Source organism: Myxocyprinus asiaticus, chromosome 36, assembly GCF_019703515.2.
Source record: "Myxocyprinus asiaticus isolate MX2 ecotype Aquarium Trade chromosome 36, UBuf_Myxa_2, whole genome shotgun sequence".
Taxonomy (NCBI): Eukaryota; Metazoa; Chordata; class Actinopteri; order Cypriniformes; family Catostomidae; genus Myxocyprinus; species Myxocyprinus asiaticus.
The window spans coordinates 26,085,791-26,103,611 of record NC_059379.1 but is presented as its reverse complement, the minus strand read 5'-3'; the positions used below and the strand labels follow the sequence as shown (position 1 = coordinate 26,103,611).

Below are 17,821 nucleotides of genomic sequence, written 5' to 3'. Positions count from 1 at the left end.
CTACAGTACTACACTTCACACTTTTCAGTCCTCCTGCTGTGTCCAGGTGTAGCCTACTTCCCTGAAGTCAAGATCAAACTCACCTTGGGCTGATGTTTTGTTCTTTTCACATTATATTTAGTATGGATAATAGGTGAATAGAGACTTCTCCCCTCACTTGTGTTCTTCATTGTATTTTCTGACTTTTTTGCCATTGAAATGCAAGTGCTAGCTTTACAGGTTACACACAGAGGTTGTGCTACAAATATGTGACGGACTGAGTTGTACGATTTCCATCATGGTCTGTTTCATCCGGCATATTAGTTTAAATGTACCTGATACGTAGTAAATGTGATTTTGTCTCGATATAGTCAACATTTTCTGTTATAAATGACTTTGCATAGTAAGCGTGAGTCTCATAAAATGTATTCTATTTAATAATTTGCAGAATTGGGGAACGTAATTTTTTAAATGTACTTACGTTATTGATATTTCTGGATGAGAGCGGCAGAGCACGTCTGGTGATCTCTTTCCCACACACATACATTGGTGGCCAAAAGTTTGGAATAATGTACAGATTTTGCTTTCGTTCTTTCCTTCCTTTCGGAAGGAATTGGTACTTTAATTCACCAAAGTGGCATTCAACTGATCACAAAATATAGTCAGAACATTACTGAGGTAAAAAACAGCACCATCACTTTTTGAAAAAAGTCATTTTTGATCAAATCTAGACAGGCCCCATTTCCAGCAGCCATCACTCCAACACCTTATCCTTGAGTAATCATGCTAAATTGCTAATTTGGTACTAGAAAATCACTTGCCATTATATCAGACACAGTTGAAAGCTATTTGGTTCATTAAATGAAGCTTAACATTGTTTGTTTTTGAGTTGCCACAGTATGCAATAGACTGGCATGTCTTAAGGTAAATATTAGGTCAAAAATGGCAAAAAAAAGAAACAGCTTTCTCTAGAAACTCATCAGTCAATCATTGTTTTGAGGAATGAAGGCTATACGATACTTGAAATGCCCGACAAGACAGCCACATCTATGGCAAGTGCTACAGGAAGCGTGGGGTGAAATGTCATCTGAGTATCTGGACAAACTGACAGCTAGAATGCCAAGGATCTGCATAGCTGTCATTGTTGCACGTGGAGGATTTTTTGATGAGAACTCTTTGAAATAGTTTAAGTTTGGATGTCTGAAAATGTTTTTCAAATTATAATAGTAATTTTTCATGTTATTAATATCCTGACTATACATTGTGATCAGTTGAATGCCACTTTGGTGAATAAAATTACCAAATACTTTCCATAAGAGCAAAATCTCTACATTATTCCAAACTTTTGGCTGCTAGTGTACAGCATGGGCGCGTGGGTGAGAGAGTTAAAAAAGTACTTTGAAAGAGTGAGCGCTGCTGCTCTCAGCCAGAATAATCACACGGAAGGACATATACGTGTGAAAACTGATGTGCAGTATCAAATACACAGAATGTATGATAGTATTAACTGTAGAGAGCACATCAATATGAAAACAAAGCCAAATCCCAGACATTTAGAGACAATTTTGAAATCCTGACCGGATGCTTTTTTCAGGTCTGAAAAAGAGGACATGTCTGGAGAAAAGAGGACGTGTGGTCACCCTATGTTACATTATAATTTTTGTTTGTTTGTTTGTTTTTCATTGCATCACAAATGCCATGGACTCAGCCGGACTCATAAAAATATCACAAGTCTGAAAGGTTTGAGTCCGAGTCAAGTCTGAGTAAAATTGCATCAGAGTCCATGACAAGACGAGTACGAGTCCGAACTCAAGTACCCCAACTAGAGGTCTGTGCGGGGCTCCAGCAAGAGGAATATTTTTTTCAGGTTTAATGCAAGTTAAGCTCAATTAACATAATTTTTGGCATAATGTAAACTGACACAAATAAATAAATATATAATATTTATCTCATTTTCTTAAAAAAAAAAAAAATAAAATAAAAATCAAGGTTACATTGAGACACTTACAGTGGAAGTGAATGGGGTAAATCTTTGGAGGGTTTAAAGGCAGAAATGTGATGCTTGTAATTTAATTAAAGCACTAGCATTTTTTTTTTTTTTTTTTTTAAGAGACAAGGAGAGACAAGTTGAAATAATTTTTTGTGTTTTTCAACATTATGCCAGAAATGCGGTCAATTGAGCTTAACTTGTACTGAACCCGAAATATTCCTTATACTAACTGAATTTTACTGCTCACTTTCAACTTAAAAAAACGTTCCCGCTATCCTGCAATTTTGTAGCTGTTTACTGTTCTCATTTATGTCTTAAAAGAAAGATTAAATAAAAAATGTACTAGTGGTATATAGGCCTTTTTATTGTGTGTAGTGTTTTTGCCATTAAGCAATATAAATTAAATCATAAAAAAAACAAAAAAAAAAACAGATGAATGTTTCAGTCATACATTAATGCCAAATGTGTTGTTAACACAAAGGTAAACAGAGAAGTTTTAAACTTAAATGAAAACTGTATAGACCGTATTGACAGTAGCACCATCTTTGATTTATAAACGTAACCGTGAGGGATAGACTTACCATCTCTTTAATTGCACAGACGATATAAAGACGCTACTAGATCCTATCTGATTTTCCACAGATCATGCTGATTGGAGTTTTTTGTCTACTGAATGTTCTTGGAAAGATATTTTTGGTCCACGGAATGATCCAAAAACACTTTAAACTGTAGTACAGCCCATTGAAGAAACTGTATGTCTATCCCTCACAGCCCCGTTGTCATTCCCATCAAAAATCAAAGATGGCACTACTGTGAATAAGGTCTATTGCTGGGATATTAAACTATTTAAACAGCCATTCGCTAACAGTTTGTCGATAATTGAGGAAGATTTCAGCACTGGCCGTCTCTCATCCAAACTCGGCTCACAAATGCTGAATGTTCACTTGAAAAGAGAGCTGACTTCCGTGACTTCAAAACTTGTGATGTCGATTCATTGAACCAATTCCTTCGAACAGTTCGAAATAACTGATTTATGTGAATGTGTTTACTTCCTAACACTACATGGATCTGAGGACTATATTTCACATATGCCAAAAATAAACAAACAAACAAACAAAAAAAAGACAATTATTTTCAGACAGTCCAGTCCCATTAACAACTTTTAAATACTTGTGGGTATGAAGACAAGTTTGGGGATATTTGATAGTGGACATTGCTTTATGCCTTAACTCCAATGCAAATTAAAAGTTAAATTAAAAATAAGCTGAACATGCACTTCTTGGTGCAGCAAGTTTTGTTGCTGCTACTTTTGCCATTGAACAGGACAGGGAAAACATTTTATTTAACTTTTGTTGTTTTTTTGCTTTGAAATATCAGGCATGAACAGGAAATCACACTGATGTTAAAAACCACTAGATACATTTTCAAGATCAGAGAAAAGCTGATTTTATCCAGCCAAGCTAGTTTGTTTCTCCTGTGTACTGTTTTATAGAAAAAAAGAAAGACAACAAAACATTGAGCAAAGCAACTTTATGGCCTTTTCTTTATAATAAAGCTCTGTTCTTCAGGGTTCTCTCAGGTGGTTCAGCTGGAGGAGCTGTTGGCCGTTCGTCATTCCATGTTCATTGTGGGCAATGCCGGCACCGGCAAATCCCAGGTCCTCAGATCTCTCCATAAGACACACCAGAACATGAAGCATTGGTCTGTATGGGCCGATCTCAACCCCAAAGCAGTCACCAACAACGAGCTGTTCGGCATTATAAATCCAGCCATGCACAAATGGAAAGATGGTGAGGGCTGCTGTTGTTTTGCTCTTTTGCCTTTTGAAAGGCGCAGCAGTTCCATCACAATGGTTTGTGGCGTGACGCACAGCCGAATGTGAGATTCATCAAGTGCTTTCTCCCCCCAGGGCTGTTTTCTAATATCATGCGTGAGCTGGCCAGCATCAGTCACAGTGGGCCCAAGTGGATTGTCCTGGATGGCGATATTGATCCAATGTGGATTGAGTCACTGAACACAGTAATGGATGATAACAAGGTAAAGCCAGGACAGCCAGAACTCCAGTTCAATATAGCATTCAAATATCTTTATAAAACTCGTTCAGCTTCATACAGCCAAAACGCATGAAAACGGGCTTCACCTTTAATTGACCTTTAGCGATGGGCTTTGTTCTTTCATTTTGTGGAGATGACAGCTGTGTGTGTGTATGTGTGACACTGTAGGTGCTGACACTGGTGAGTAATGAGAGAATTCCTCTGAACCAGACCATGAGGCTGGTGTTTGAGATTAGCCACCTACGCACTGCCACTCCGGCAACTGTCTCCAGAGCTGGTCAGTGTTTGCCCTTCTCTTCTCTTCAACTGTTTCCTCTGTTGCCTTCCTAGCAGCACACAACAGAGCCAATAAATCAGACAAGATTCTACATAACAAGATCCAAACTGTAAGAATCAGGATCCAAACTGAACTAATGAAATGAGCTAATAAGAAAAGATTCTAAGAAACAAGATCCAATCTTCAAAAATCAGGATCAAAACTGAGCTAATAAATAAGAGAAGATTCTAAGAAACAAGATCCAATCTACAAGAATCAGGATCCAAACTGAGCTAATAAATAAGAGATTCTAAGGAAAACACTCTAAGGAAAACAGATCCAAACTACAAACTTTAAACCGAATCTGTAAGATTTTTTTTTTTTTTTTTTTTGGTATGTCTCCACACAGGCATTTTATACATCAACCCTGCTGATTTAGGCTGAAATCCTCCGGTGTCAAGCTGGATTGACAGGAGAGAAGTCCAATCAGAGAAGGCCAATCTGACCATTTTATTTGACAAGTACCTCCCAACATGCCTTGATACTCTCAGGTCAAGGTAATGTTACTGGATGTTTCCTTCTCTATTGAATATCATGGGAAGTTTTTACAGCTGTGATAACCTTAAGCCCACCAGGCCCATGGGCTAATGCTTGGCTTGTTAATATTAATTAGTTTGTGTGACTAAAAGCTCTATGAAGATTAAGCAACATCAGCATTGACTAATTAATATTTATAAGCTAAGCCTTCTTAAATGCACTTCTAGCACCATTTTTAGCAGATAAACCAAACCCACATAGATGTGACCAAAGGGCCAAGAAAAGCACGGCAGACTCATCAGTGACAAAAAATGCCATAATTTTTCCTATCAGGAGCACATAGTAAATACATGAGCCCTTGAAAGCATGTCATATAGGCTGCAACAAGCATGGACATGTACAAAAATAACCCATGTCAGTCAGGGTAATTTACCATGCAGTAAAATTACTACCACAGAAACCGTTCAGCAGAGATGTAAATATCGGACAATTTTACCCAGTTTCAGTGTGCAACAATTTTATTTGAAACTGAGGGTGAATTAAGTGATTTGACTAGAAAGTTCCTTTAGATCAGAAATGCAACTAAACCAACTATAAGTAGGACATTCGTAGGTTGTCATCCCCAGAGAGTACCAAACCACCTACCAAACTACCAAAACACAGCTCTGTTTTTTTGAGTGGTTCAACATATCTACTTTTAGCTCAACCAGTGGTGTGAGTTTGGGGTGGAACCACTGAATATATATATAGAACTGGATTGCTCATGACGTCATATTAGTGAAGCCACTGCACCGTCATATTGCTATGCCCAAACATTCCAATGTCCCTACTGATTTAATAGGAAATCATCTCATTTCAGCAAGTAAATATTACTCATTTAATCACCGATGTTATATCTGAAATCTGCATGTACATCCCTACAATGCAAATGTCCTACACATGTAATTATTTATTTAAAGCCGGGAATTTTTCCTGTTTCTTGAAAGCCCGAGCAAGTTATGTAAAGTTGAAGTCAGAAGTTTACATACACCTTAGCCAAATACATTTAAACTCAGTTTTTCACAATTCCTGACATCCCTGACATCACTGCTTTATTTTAAGAATGTGAAATGTCAGAATAATAGTAGAGAGAATTATTTATTTCAGATTTCTTTCTTTCATCAGATTCCCAGTGGGTCAGAAGTTTACATAAACTTTGTTAGTATTTGGCAGCATTGCCTTTAAATTGTTTAACTTGGGTCAAACATTTTGGGTAGCCTTCCACAAGTTTCTCACAATAAGCTGCTGGAATTTTGGCCCATTCCTCCAGACAGAACTGGTGTAACTGAGTCAGGTTTGTAGGCCTCCTTGCTCGCACACAATTTTTCAGTTCTGCCCACAAATTTCCTAACGGATTGAGGTCAGGGCTTTGTGATGGCCACTCCAATACCTTGACTTTGTTGTCCTTAAGCCATTTTGCCACAACTTTGGAGGTACGCCTGGGGTCATTGTCCAATTGGAAGACCTATTTGTGACCGAGCTTTAACTTCCTGGCTGATGTCTTGAGATGTTGCTTCAATATATCCACATAATTTTCCTTCTTCATGATGCCATCCATTTTGTGAAGTGCACCAGTCCCTCCTGCAGCAAAGCACCCCCACAACATGATTCTGCCACCCCCATGCCTAACGATTGGGATGGTGTTCTTCGGCTTGCAAGCCTCACCCTTTTTCCTCCAAACATAATGATAGTCATTATGGCCAAATAGTTCAATTTTTGTTTCATCAGACCAGAGGACATTTCTTCAAAAAGTAAAATCTTTGTCCCCATGTACACTTGCAAACTGTAGTCTGACTTTTTTATGGTGGTTTTGGAGCAGTGGCTTCTTCCTTGCTGAGCAGCCTATCAGGTTATGTCGATATAGGACTCGTTTTACTGAGGATATAGATACTTGTCTACCTGTTTCCTCCTGCATCTTCACAAGGTCCTTTACTGTTGTTCTGGGATTGATTTGCACTTTTCGCCCCAAACTATGTTCATCTCAAGGAGACAGAATGTGTCTCCTTCCTAAGCAGTATTATGGCTGCGTGGTCCCATGGTGTTTATACTTGCGTACTATTGTTTGTACGTGGTACCTTCAGGCATTTGGAAATTGCTCCCAAGGATGACCAGACTTGTGGAGGTCCACAATCTTTTTTTCTGAGGTCTTGGCTGATTTATTTGTATTTTCCCATGATGTCAAGCAAAGAGGAAATGAGTTTGAAGGTAGGCCTTAAAATATATTCACAGGTACACCACCAATTGACTCCAATTAGCCAATTAGCCTATCAGAAGCTAATTGGCTAATTGTCTTAAGGCTTGACATCATTTTCTGGAATTTTCCAAGCTGCTTAAAGGCACAGTTATCTTAGTGTATGTAAACTTCTGACCCACTGGAATTGTGATATAGTCAATTAAAAGTGAAACAGTCTGTCTGTAAACAATTGTTGGAAAAAATTACTTGTGTCATGCACAAAGTAGATGTCCTAAACGACTTGCCAAAACTATAGTGTGCTAATATGCAATCTGTGGAGTGGTTAAAAAATTAATTTTAATGACTTCAACTTAAGTGTATGTAAACTTCTGTATATCTACTATATATCAAACAGTATCCACCACTAACAAACTTTATCAGCGAACAGATCAGCTGAACGTAAACAAGTTAACTGAAACTGAGGTAAGATACCAACAGACATTGGTAGCACATCACTATAAAAAACAGGCAAATCCCAGGCATTTTGAGCGATTTAGAAATCCCGGTCTGACTTTTTTAAAGTCCCTTTCGAGGGTAAGGATGTATTGTCACCCTAAACAAGCAAATATTACAGCTTTTCCTACTTACATTACAACTTGTGGACAGTTTTCCCACTTCCTTTGATGATTGTTGTGCTGATAGACTAAACACCGGGGCAGGTGAATGCTCTGACATCACAATCCACGTATATCTTCTCCCTCGTAACAAATATTATCCATAACAAGCAAATTAAACATTAAACATGATTATCATTAGAGGGCAAAATGCAACTGTCGTATCTGCAGGTCAGAGACGGTGAAACGGGGGTGTTTTCGTCTGTCAGTCATTGAGGCTTTATGGCAGTTTGGGCATACAAAGATGGCCGCTTGAACACTTCTGGTGGCTTCATCTCCTGCATGCAGTTCTATATATATATATATATATATATATATATATATATATATATATATATCAGTGGGTGGAACCTACCTGTTTTTGACTGAACAAGGGAAGATGGGGCGGGGCAGAAAGGGCAGCAGAAGCGTTTGGAAAACCTGTCTGGAAACAATCTTATTATATAATGTTGCCGATTGTGCAAAAATTAGCCACTTCACCTTTTGATCTCCTGTTCCCTGGGCCACCTATTGGTTGGGCCAATGGGCTGCAGCCCATGTTGTTCACTGGGATAATATCAGAATCAGAATCAGAATCAGAATGAGCTTTATTGCCAAGTATGCTTACACATACAAGGAATTTGTTTTGGTGACAGGAGCTTCCAGTACACAACAATACAAATACAGCAACAAGACTTTCAAAAATGTATTAAAATTTAATAAAAAAATAGATAAATATCGAAAAGAAAAAAGTATATATAGAATACACAATAGACAATATACAGTGCATCCAGAAAGTATTCACAGCGCTTCACTTTTTCCACATTTTGTTATGTTACAGCCTTATTCCAAAATGGATTAAATTCATTATTTTCCTCAAAATTCTACAAACAATACCCCATAATGACAACATGAAAGAAGTTTGTTTGAAATCTTTGCAAATTTATTAAAAATAAAAAATGAAAAAAATTCACATGTACATAAGTATTCACAGACTTTGCCATGACGCTCAAAATTGAGCTCAGATGCATCCTGTTTCCACTGATCATCCTTGAGATGTCGCTACAACTTGATTGGAGTCCACCTGTGGTAAATTCAGTTGATTGGACATGATTTGGAAAGGCACACACCTGTCTATATAAGGTCCCACAGTTAACAGTGCATGTCAGAGCACAAACCAAGCCATGAAGTCTAAGGAATTGTCTGTAGACCTCCGAGACAGGATTGTATCAAGGCACAGATCTGGGGAAGGGTACAGAAACATTTCTGCAGCATTGAAGATCCCAATGAGCACAGTGGCCTCCATCATCTGTAAATGGAAGAAGTTTGGAACCATCAGGACTCTTAATAGAGCTGGCCGCCTGGCCAAACTGAGCGATCGGGGGAGAAGGGCCTTAGTCAGGGAGGTGACCAAGAACCCGATGGTCACTCTGACAGAGCTCCAGCGTTTCTCTGTGGAGAGAGGAGAACCTTCCAGAAGAACAACCATCTCTGCAGCACTCCACCAATCAGGCCTGTATGGTAGAGTGGCCAGACGGAAGCCACTCCTCAGTAAAAGGCACATGACAGCCTGCCTGGAGTTTGCCAAAAGGCACCTGAAGGACTCTCAGACCATGAGAAACAAAATTCTCTGGTCTGATGAAACAAAGATTGAACTCTTTGGCCTGAATGGCAAGCGTCATGTCTGGAGGAAACCAGGCACCGCTCATCACCTGGCCAATACCATCACTACAGTGAAGCATGGTGGTGGCAGCGTCATGCTGTGGGGATGTTTTTCAGCGGCAGGAAATGGGAGACTAGTCAGGATCGAGGGAAAGATGAATGCAGCAATGTACAGAGGCATCCTTGACGAAAACCTGCTCCAGAGCGGTCTGGACCTCAGACTGGGGTGATGGTTCATCTTCCAACAGGACAACGACCCTAAGCACACAGCCAAGATAACAAAGGAGTGGCTACGGGACAACTCTGTGAATGTCCTTGAGTGGTCCAGCCAGAGCCCAGACTTGAACCCGATTGAACATCTCTGGAGAGATCTGAAAATGGCTGTGCACTGACGCTCCCCATCCGACCTGATGGAGCTTGAGTGGTTCTGCAAAGAAGAATGGGAGAAACTGCCCAAAAATAGGTGTGCCAAGCTTGTAGCATCATACTCAAAAAGACTTGAGGCTGTAATTGGTGCCAAAAGTGCTTCAACAAAGTACTGAGCAAAGGCTGTGAATACGTATGTACATGTGATATTATTTTTTTGTATTTTATTTTATTTATTTTTTTGTAATAAATTTGCAAAGATTTCAAACAAACTTCTTTCACGTTGTCATTATGGGGTATTTTTTTTTTTTTTGTTGAATTTTGAGGAAAATAAAGAATTTAATCCATTTTGGAATAAGGCTGTAACATAACAACATGTGGAAAAAGTGAAGCGCTGTGAATACTTTCCAGATGCACTGTGTATATATATATGTATATACATATACAGTACTGTGCAAAAGTTTTAGGCACTTGTGGAAAAATTGTGCGTAGTGAGGATGTCTTCAAAAATAATAAAGTAAATAGTTTTAATTTATCACTTAATGTCATACAAAGTCCAGTAAACATAAAAAGCTAAATCAATATTTGGTGTGACCACCTTTGCCTTTAAAACAGCACCAATTTTCCTAGGTACACCTGGACACAGTTTTTCTTGGTTGTTGACAGATAGGATGTTCCAAGCTTCTTGGAGAATTTGCCACAGTTCTTCTATCTATTTAGGCTGTCTCAATTGCTTATGTCTCTATATGTAACCTCAGACAGACACGATGTTCAGTGGGGGGCTTTGTGGGGGCCATGACATCTGTTGCAGGGCTCCCTGTTCTTCTATTCTAATCTTTTCTATTTGCAAAAATAATGTTTGGGAGTCAAACATTTATATTTCCTATTGACACACTAAAGCCGAAGATATAAATAACCATCTTAAAGGAGTAGTTCACCCAAAAATGAAAATTTGCTGATAATTTACTCACCCTCAGGCCATCCAAGATGTATCTGAGTTTCTTTCTTCATCAAAACAGAATTTAAGACTTTTAGGATTTCATTTCAGGCCTCCTTCTCCAAACAATGCAAGTGAATGTCCTCCATTTTTTGACTGTCCAAAATGCATATTTAGGGTGCATCAAAATAATCCACACGACTCCAGTGGACAAATAAAGTTCTTCTTAATCCAAACGATTGATTATTTTGAGAAACAAAACAATACTTATATACTTTTTAACTACATATGTTCGCTTCCGTACATCTCTGTGACGTGCGCTCATGAGAGGGATGACGTAAGCTCGCTGGTAAGGTCACATGTCACGGGGAGGAGGAGTCAGGAAGCTTGTCATTGTTTACATAGTTTTTTATTATTATTATTATTTGGAAATGTTTTTTTATTTATTTTTTATTGTTTTTAAATTGTTTTGGACTGTTTTGGTTTGTGAACGGCACAAGTTTCTCTTGTAAACAATGACGCGCTTCCTGACTCCTCCACGTGATGCGTGACCTTACCAACGATCTTACGTCATGGCCTGAGGGTGAGTAAATTATCAGCAAATTTTCATTTATGGGTGAACTATTCCTTTAAGACAAATGCTTTTGCGAAGCATCTTATGTGCCTAAGACTTATATATATATATATATATATATATATATATATATATATATATATACACTACTAGTCAAAAGTTTAGGGTCACTTGCTCATTCTTTATTATTATTTTTTTTCACATCTAAGGATAATAGTAAAGTCATCAAAACTATGGAAGAACAGAAATGTAACTATAGGAATTATGTTGTGACTAAAAAAAAATCCAAAATAAATTAAAACTATGTTATATTTTAGCATCTTTTGTCACCCTTTTGAATCGAATTTGCGGAAATGTACTCTTGACATTTTCTCAACTAGCTTCTTGAGGTATTAGCCTGGGATGCTTTTTAAACAGTATTGAAGGAGTTCTCATCAATACTGGGCACTTATTAGCTGCTTTTCTTTATTATTCAGTCCAAGTAATCCATTTCAAAACTTGTTCAGTGGGGGGCTTTGTGGGGGCCATGACATCTGTTGCAGGGCTCCCTGTTCTTCTATTCTAATCTTTTCTGTTTGCAAAAGTAATGTTTAGGAGTCTAACATTTATATTTCCTATTGACACACTAAAGCTGAAGATATAAATACCCATCTTAAGACAAATGCTTTTGTGAAGCATCTTATGTGCCTAAGACTTTTGCACAGTACTGTGTGTATGTGTGTGTGTGTGTATATATATATATTTCTCTGGGATCCTAAAAAGTGCTTCATGTATGACTGGATCAACCTAAATACACAAGGTTACTGCAATGAAAGTAGTTTTAAAGGGTCAGATCAGGTAGAAATAGCTTGTCAAGGTAACAACTGCAGTACGCACTCACTTTTTAAAATGTTACAGGACTTCTATCTCTCCTCTGAACAGGTTCAAGAAAATCATCCAGATTCCTGAGCAGAATATGGTTCAGATGCTCTGCTACCCCCTAGAGTGTCTTCTTATCCCAGAACACAACCCTCCAGACTGCCATAAAGATCTCTATGAGCTCTACTTTGTCTTTTCAGCTGTTTGGGCCTTTGGAGGGACGATGCTGCAGGATCAGGTTGGATAAAATGTAACTTGAACTGTTGCCTGAGCCCTTTAGGCTTTGCTCAGAAAGACAAAAATCAGATTTTTTATTGCATCTGACTCAAATCCTTTAATTTTTTTTTTTTTTTTTTTTTTTTTTTGTAGTTTAAACAATAAAATAGCACATAACATCCCAGATGTAAACCACATCCATATGTGAATTAAAATCCAGTTTAAATCTAATCTTTTTGGAATGCATCTCAGTCTAAATGCTCAGATTGGAAAATGCCAGGCACTTTTAGCCAAAGGGAATTACAGTGCAACATTTCCAGTTTTCTACATTTCTCTACACACTGACAGCTATTTTCAGTTGTTGTATGAGAAAGGCTCTTGGCATCGTGCTGATACATCATTACTATCCACCTTATTCCTGGGGTCTTATTGGGGAAACGGGCATGGGATGAACTTCCGCCGGAAGTGGTTCTGTAGCATTCGCATATGAAGGCAGAGGTCATTTAGACCCCATTTACAGCTGGTATTAGGATGTGATCTGGATGATCCAATGATCCGGTGTCAATAGGAAATATAAATGTTAGACTCCCAAACATTATTTTTGCAAATAGAAAAGATTAGAATAGAAGAACAGGGAGCCCTGCAACAGATGTCATGGCCCACACAAAGCCCCCCACTGAACATCGTGTCTGTCTGAGGTTACATAGAGAGACAGAAGCAATTGAGACAGCCTAAATAGATAGAAGAACTGTGGTGAATTCTCCAAGAAGCTTGGAACATCCTATCTGCCAACAACCAAGTAAAAGGAAAATAACCTAGGAGAATTGGTGCTGCTTTAAAGGCAAAGGTGGTCACACCGAATATTGATTTGGCTTTTTTTATGTTTACTGGACTTTGTATGACATTAAGTGACAAATGAAAACTATTTATTTCATTATTTTTGAAGATATCCTCACTATGCAACATTTTTCACAAGTGCCTAAAACTTTTGCACAGTACTGTATATACATAAAGTATTGGGTGGGAGGGGCTGCACCTGCACCCTCACTTACGACTCTCTTGCACACATTGGACACTAAACAATCTAGCCCACTGTCTAAACTTAATTATACATGCAGACACTCAAAAGGAGAAGTTTTCAACTGCAAATTTTTTTAATCAGTTGTATATAGTTTTTTTTAATGAAAAATTTACAGATGTTCAGACCTCGGTGACCTCAAAGCTGGTTACGGCCATGACTGTCTGTCAGACAGATCAGATTTCATCAGTTTTTAAAATAACAATGAGCACTGGTGGTCCTAAAAATCGGATTTGAAGACCAATATGTGTTTGTGTGCCGTGTGAACAAAGCTTTATTCATGTCAATCAAGTCCAAACACATTTTAAAAATTAACTATCACAAAGCTCATACAAACGTCTGTATTTTTTTTTTTTTGTTGTTGTTGTTTCCTGTTATCCAACATAATGAACCTTTTTTGTTTTTTAAATTTCACCTTAGTTCAAAATGAATAATGAATGTTTTAGCACAGCAACTATCTTCAGCCGTAATTTCTGTATGCTTTCACTCCAGCTCATGGATTACAGCGTGGAATTCAGTAAGTGGTGAATCGTAAGGTTCCCACCTCAAGGTACTGTGTTTGATTACTACACTGATCCCGAGACAAAAAAAAAAAAAAAAATTAAGCCATGGTCAAAAATGGTTCCGAAATTTGAGATGGATCCAGAAATACCTCTCCAGGTTTGTATTGATGTTTATTTGCCGTTTCTGTTGGTTTGCATATATTGGTCATTCAGCAGGGACAAAAGTCTGACAAAAGCTTCTTTCTAACACCCTGTCTACACGGGGCGCAAATGTTCTAAACCGATTAATTGTGTTGTTGGCAGGAGTAGCGCCAGCGCATGCAGCGCAAAACTGTCGGCGCATCACGACATGCCGCAACGGACACTTCCAGTGTAGACAGCATAATTAATTAAAATGGGTTCTATCGCTTTTTAATGTGACACGCTGCACGCATCCGGTGTAGACAGAGTGTTAGGCAGCATTCTAATTGAAATAGAACCTTATAAGCAGGGTTTTATTAATGCACAGGCATACGGGGGACCCCAACTACTCTTTTTGGTGGTGGTGGGGGGGTGTGCATTCGCAGCATCCGCCACCCTATCCTTCCCGTCAAGGGCACATATGTAAATGTGTTCAGCGGGTGACAGTGATATAAACACAGAGATTGTGTGCAACTGCGAAAGCCATCTGTGTAGTGCATCGTCATAGAGTAACAACATTCCACCTCCAAGCTAAAAACAGGAGAAAACTTGCAGAAAAAAAAGCCAATCAGAAATAGAAACTTGTACCTACAGAGAGTGACTGGTGGAGAAAGAGAAGCAAGAGGACAAGAGCAAGAAATACCCAACAACCCCTCCCCAAATGATTTTACAATCTGGCTCGAAACACTCACACCCTTAGAACATTTAAACAAAGTTTAAACCAAAACATTTTTTATACCCTGGACGAAGCATCAGCCACTACAGTATCAATGCCTTTCTTGTGGCAGATTTGTAAATTAAAACCTTGCACCAACACTGACCAACACATCAATCTCTGGTGTTATACATTTGACTGAGAGAAACAAGGGGATTATGGTCTGTAAACAACCATGGGTATCGATGTAGAACCAATTTAGATTTCAAAGTGTTCCAAAGCTGCTTTTCAATCTTACTATAATTTGCTTGGTGACGATTACATTTTCGTGAAAAAATATGAGATTGGATGATCCACTCTTTCCGCTTCCTACTTTAAGAACACTGCCCCAGCTCCCAGTGTGCTAGCATCAATCTCTAATGTAAAGGGGGGCTTGTCCGGGATTAACATTACATTTTAAATTACATTGATCTACTTTTATATATAGTAAATATGTATATTTACAGTATTACAAAAAAATTGTTTGTTTTGCCTCTGAGCTTGTTGCAGGATACATTAAATAGACCTTATTAATAGTAGCAGCATCTTTTTAATGGGAATGACAATGAGGCTGTGAGGGATCGACTTACCATCTCCTCAATGGCACGCATGGTATAAAGCTGTGATTTTCCATAACTCATGTTGTCTGGAGTTTTTTGTCTACTGGGTGTTCTTGAAAATATATTTTTTTCAGTGTTTTGTCCGCGGAATGATCCAGAAACACTTTAAACTGCAATACAGCCCATTGAAGGGACAGTACATCTATCCCTCACAACCTTGTTGTCATTCCCATAAAAAAAAAAAAAAAAAAAACAAAGAGGGCACTGTTGTGAATAAGGTCTATTCTACCTGAGAGTTTTATCAAAACAAGACAGCATAATTATGGAATAGCCTTTTCATCCAGAATGTACCTATAATGCTTAAAATGCTGACTACATAGGAATCTCACTAAGTTTTGGAACAGAGCTTAAGTCATGATATCTGTAACATTAGCTGTTGTTGGAATTAAGTTATTTATAAATGATGGACATTAGAACTGAACCGTGTGTGTCTCCTCCAGGCCTGCCTCATCCACACTACAGAGGCCATCCGTGTGCGCTATTTCATGGACCGTCTGTTGGAGAGGAGGCGACCAGTAATGCTGGTGGGAAATGCTGGCATTGGAAGGTCTTTTCTAGTGGGAGACAAGCTCAGTTCCTTGGACCCTGAGAATTACACCATCAAAAATGTTCCCTTTAACTACTACACTACTTCAGCCATGTTACAGGGTTTGTTTGTGCACCTTCAAATGAGACAAATTGCTTTGTTCATTTCATTGAGAAGATGCTTCTGAAAGCGTAACATCAGTGCTTTTTGAACATTGACAGATTTTTTTGTGATCTGATCCATATACCCAGGGTACATTTCTCAAAGTGTTTGTGCTGTTGTCCTCCACTGCCTTTGCAATCTGTTGGGCTGATATTTATCAATCTGCAGCATGTTCACCCATGTACAGGTGCATCTCAATAAATTAGAATGTCATGCAAAAGTTCATTTATTTCAGTAATTCAACTCAAATTGTGAAACTCGTATATTAAATAAATTCAATGCACACAGACTGAAGTAGTTTAAGTCTTTGGTTCTTTTAATTGTGATGATTTTGGCTCACATTTAACAAAAACCCATCAATTCACTATCTCAAAAAATTAGAATACATCATAAGACCAATAAAAAAAACATTTTTAGTGAATTGTTGGCCTTCAGGAAAGTATGTTCATTTACTGTATATGTACTCAATACTTGGTAGGGGCTCCTTTTGCTTTAATTACTGCCTCAATTTGGCGTGGCATGGAGATGATCAGTTTGTGGCACTGCTGAGGTGGTATGGAAGCCCAGGTTTCTTTGACAGTGGCCTTCAGCTCATCTGCATTTTTTGGTCTCTTGTTTCTCATTTTCCTCTTGACAATACCCCATAGATTCTCTATGGGGTTCAGGTCTGGTGAGTTTGCTGGCCAGTCAAGCACACCAACACCATGGTCATTTAACCAACTTTTGGTGCTTTTGGCAGTGTGGGCAGGTGCCAAATCCTGCTGGAAAATGAAATCAGCATCTTTAAAAAGCTGGTCAGCAGAAGGAAGCATGAAGTGCTCCAAAATGTCTTGGTAAACGGGTGCAGTGACTTTGGTTTTCAAAAAACACAATGGCCCAACACCAGCAGATGACATTGCACCCCAAATCATCACAGACTGTGGAAACTTAACACTGGACTTCAAGCAACTTGGGCTATGAGCTTCTCCACCTTTCCTCCAGACTCTAGGACCTTGGTTTCCAAATGAAATACAAAACTTGCTCTCATCTGAAAAGAGGACTTTGGACCACTGGGCAACAGTCCAGTTCTTCTTCTCCTTAGCCCAGGTAAGACGCCTCTGACATTGTCTGTGGTTCAGGAGTGGCTTAACAAGAGGAATACGACAACTGTAGCCAAATTCCTTGACACGTCTGTGTGTGCTGGCTCTTGATGCCTTGACCCCAGCCTTAGTCCATTCCTTGTGAAGTTCACCCAAATTCTTGAATCGATTTTGCTTGACAATCCTCATAAGGCTGCGGTTCTCTCGGTTGGTTGTGCATCTTTTTCTTCCACACTTTTTCCTTCCACTCAACTTTCTGTTAACATGCTTGGATACAGCACTTTGTGAACAGCCAGCTTCTTTGGCAATGAATGTTTGTGGCTTACCCTCCTTGTGAAGGGTGTCAATGATTGTCTTCTGGACAACTGTCAGATCAGCAGTCTTCCCCATGATTGTGTAGCCTAGTGAACCAAACTGAGAGATCATTTTGAAGGCTCAGGAAATCTTTGCAGGTTTTTTGAGTTGATTAGCTGATTGGCATGTCACCATATTCTAATTTTTTGAAATAGTGAATTGGTGGGTTTTTGTTAAATGTGAGCCAAAATCATCACAATTAAAAGAACCAAAGACTTAAACTACTTCAGTCTGTGTGCATTGAATTTATTTAATACACGAGTTTCACAATTTGAGTTGGATTACTGAAATAAATGAACTTTTCCACGACATTCTAATTTATTGAGATGCA

The 17,821-nt window shown here is 38.6% G+C and overlaps 1 pseudogene; it reads left to right on the top strand.

Moving 5' to 3' along the window:
- Nucleotides 1-17,821, top strand: part of LOC127427203 (dynein axonemal heavy chain 9-like) — a 272,019-nt pseudogene that overhangs the window by 59,681 nt on the left and 194,517 nt on the right.